We start from the raw sequence: 3,993 nt of genomic DNA, 5'->3' as shown, positions 1-3,993 counted from the left end.
ACCTTATTTTTTTGTTCCCTTTGATCTGTTAACTGGCAACGATATGTGATCTGCACAATTGGTGTGACCTTTTTGCTTAAAGCATTTTTACTAGTGTTGAGGTAAAATTCCTTCACACAATTTTGATGCTTTGTCCACAAAGTAACTGTGCTTGTCAGCACAGTTACTTTGTTTTTGCACTTACTAGTAAAGTAGGCATAACATTAGGGATGCTATATTTGAAATACTTGCTTCACGACGTCCACAGGCAGCACAGTGAAACTGCATCTCAGTAGATTTCGACATTTGAAGTAGAAAAAAATGTCGATCAAATTTTCTGTATCGACTATGGTTTAGAAATGGCCTCCCTCAAATTGTTATAGAACTTGCTGTAAGATGCAAAGGTTCTGAAACAACCTTGAATGCTTGGTGTTAATCCAGTACTTTAGTCCTAGTTTAGTTTATCTTTCACAGATGAAACGTACGATTTTCATAATATTCTTTACTAGAGAAAAGTACTAATAGAATAAGTTTTCTTTTTTTCAGCATCAAGGATCTCGAAGCTGTTTTTTCATTAATTCCAAACTGAATTACTCAATTTAGCTTATAGTCATTCTTATGTCAACACTTTCTACACGGGTGGCTTTATAAAATTGCTTATTTTTCACTGCTGTTGAAACTCAATATCTCGAGTTCAGTGCTATTAACCTTCGTCTTTATGGAAAGAGAAAGGTCTCAGTCCTATCCAGACGTCCAGACTCAACCACTTATTGAGACATCGTCTTCATTGGAATTCTGCACCGTTCTCCCTACAACTCTATTTCCTTCAACAAATCTACCCTTTATTCCTCAGCCAGGTTTGTTTTCTGGCCATCACCAATGTGCTCACCAAGAATTTCTTTTAGTTTTCTATACTGTACTCATTAGTTTTTGAGTCAATCATCTTTATTCCACAATTTTTTTTCTGGTAATAGCTATATTTTAGGTGTCACCACTACTATACATCAATCATTATCTGATTAGTGTACTTTATGTTAAACTTCACACCTTAGTTTACATGTACCTCTCAACCTTATATTATCTTATATAACTTTTTAAGCTTGATCCTTTGCTTTTGGTCATATTTCAATGTTGCTGATATTTTTGAAAGACACTCTAAAATATTTTTACTTTATCTGTTGCTGACCAAAGACATAGTAAAAGTATTTTATTTTTTCGTCAAATTTTCCACTTGTTAGTAATTTCTGTTGCTTGAATTTTATTTTTGGAGCTCAAAGTGATTTTTTTAACACATTCACGGATGGTGATATCTTTGGTCCTTTTCAACAACTATTGAGGGCTGCAAATTCTGGTGTTCTTTCTGCTAGCAATTATGGTGCAGTTACACTTGGAGCAAATCCAAACCTGCCAATTGGAGGCTATAGTCACTTACGTGTTGATACTGTCAAAGAAACCCATTGCGATGCACTAAGTGCGGGCTTAAAGGTCACAACGATGAAGATTGCTTGGTTGCAGATTTGGAAAACGACTCATTTTTCAAGTAATTTTCTCCGCCAGTGTGTCGACACCTTGTCGCCAGCTCTGTCTGTATTCTTATTTTGTCATTTGAAAAGCATGTATACCATGCAATGTCTTTCCAGTGATGTATCCTCTTATTGATATTCAGAACACTTTTGGTCCATGCACTCTGTTAAAAACATTTATTCACTAGCTTAGTGAGTCAATTTGTATTCTGAGACCTCAATATCAGTCTTTGTGTTATCTTTTTTTTTTCTAGTTTTTGCTGTTTTTGGGAATATGGTGTTAACTAGTGTGAATAATTGATTCGACTAATCTACGTGCAATAATTTTTTTTTCTAAAAAAGTCTAAAATCTGTTTTTTTATTAAGAAAATTATTAGGAAATATAAGTCAAAATATTGTGTATTTAGGTGTATGGAAAAACAATCAAGTTGGTATTCTGAGACCTCAATGATCTACGTCTCGTTCGGAAGCTGGGTGGCGTCGATCGGGCGAGACGCCATCAACGAGCTCGCGCTTGGCCGGGAGGCCATCGCCCGACCGTTCCTGTGGGCGCTCAAGGACGAGCCGTCGTGGCGAGAAGGCCTCCCCAGCCAGTACGCGGAGGCGGTCGCCGGCCGTGGCAAGATCGTCGCGTGGGCACCGCAGGAAGACGTCCTCCGGCTTAGGGCCGTCGGGTGCTACCTCACGCACTGCGGGTGGAACTCCACGCTGGAGGCCATACAGCATGAGGCCTGCTGTGTTACCCGGTGTCCGGTGACCAGTTCATCAACTGTGCTTACATTGTCAAGGTGTGGGAGACGGGGATCAGGCTCTGTAGCACCAAGAGGAGTGTCGTGGAGGACTGTGTCGAGAGGATCATAGAAGGAGAAGAGGGAAGGCGTATGCAGGAGAAGGTGGATGAGTTGAGGAAAAGAGTCATGATGGGTGAGGCCAGATGTGCAGCGAACGGAAACCTCGACTCTTTTGTTGACGGAATCATGAGAAATGATCATTTATTAGCGCAACCCACAGTCCATTAACATGTGCCCATGCATGAGCTAGAGGTTATAAGATATAAGATATAGGTATATATAGTACAAGTTCGTGGATAGATTTAGTACCAACAACTATTCAAAATTGTTTATGTTTGTGTGCGCTTTCTCTATTCCTTTTCTAACACAATACTCATATAAATACTACTCTATCAGATTTTGATAGATTTGTCAGTTACCCTATATATTTTTCATCCATATTTATAGTTTTCTCCCTTTACATTGCACATCTATGTGTCTTATCTAGGTCCTGTTGGACACAAAGTACTTTTAGGGGTCTAGAAAAGTATCATATTTTAAAAAAAAATACTTTGGTTTCGAAGCGCCACGAAGCGTTTAGATGCAACAAACATTATAGTTTTGAAAACTATTGTATTGTTTAAACTGTAATTGTTTTAGAGTTTGGAAAACTCCATAATCATAGTTTTATCCTTTTATGTTGCACATATCTTACGATGTTTTGGTTTTTCTAGATACGTAGTTTTCACTATACACTAAGATATACACTATATCTAGATACATAATAAAAGTAATATATCTAAAATAGCCCATTTGGTCTAAGACGACCCACTTTCTAAGTGGCCTCGATGCCCCGGAAAACGCCTCGAGGCAAGACTGTGCTTAATTCTCCCACACTTGAAGTTTTTTTACATTTTACAAGTAAGTGGCCCCTCAATTCCCTGATGTATATTGGTAATGCTTGGTTCAGGACGTCCGGACGAATGGATGGGCCAACCCCACGCGCATGGGCCGACCCCACGCGCATGACACCCAAGAAAAAAAGAGTGGGCATGTAGTTACAGTCAGGCAGGCCCGCACGCGCCTAGGGCCACAGGCATCTCTGTCACGCTTACCCTTTGCTGCCTAGCGTCTAGGCTTGCTGCTGCTGCTTGCCATCCTGCTCTTTTGTCTCTGTGTTGTCTGCGCCCAGGCCATGCTGCCCCTGCGGGGCTGCAGCATGCTGCCTGCAATGTTGTTGCTTTGGCCGACCGGATTAGCCAACCTAGGCCGCTTGCCTATTTGGGAGAGGAGTGCCAGCCCACATTTGCATGCGTCGTTTGTTGCTTGCGTGACGGTTGACCGTTGGCAGCTGAGTGCTGGCCCAAATTTTTTCGTCACTCCATAGCATCGAGCTCCGTATGTTTTTATGTGTTTCAGATGTATATTTCATCTGGTGTCCTATATGTTTCATCTGGATGTTGCATATGTTGCATTGGCTATACATATATGCTGTGAGTGCATGTTTCATCTGTTTCAGACGTATATTGCAAATATTTTATTTGTAAGTTTCATATGTTGCAATGGTTATACACGTATGTTGCAAGTATATGTTTCATCTGTTTTAAATTTATGTTGCAAGTATTTTATCTAGATGTTGCATATGTTGTTGTAGTTATACATATATGTTGCAATGTTTCACCTGTTTTACAGGTATATTGCTGCAAGTGCTTCATGTTGCA

At 40.0% G+C, this 3,993-nt stretch overlaps 1 pseudogene; it reads left to right on the top strand.

Annotated features, from left to right (window-relative positions):
• Positions 1 to 1,949: 1,949 nt before the first annotated feature.
• LOC136465920 (UDP-glycosyltransferase 82A1-like) lies at positions 1,950 to 2,521 on the top strand (annotated as a pseudogene).
• Positions 2,522 to 3,993: the final 1,472 nt, after the last annotated feature.

The sequence above is a fragment of the Miscanthus floridulus genome, chromosome 7, assembly GCF_019320115.1.
Source record: "Miscanthus floridulus cultivar M001 chromosome 7, ASM1932011v1, whole genome shotgun sequence".
Classification (NCBI taxonomy): Eukaryota; Viridiplantae; Streptophyta; class Magnoliopsida; order Poales; family Poaceae; genus Miscanthus; species Miscanthus floridulus.
Note: the sequence above shows the minus strand (reverse complement) of the source record. Positions and strands in the feature narration are given on the sequence as shown.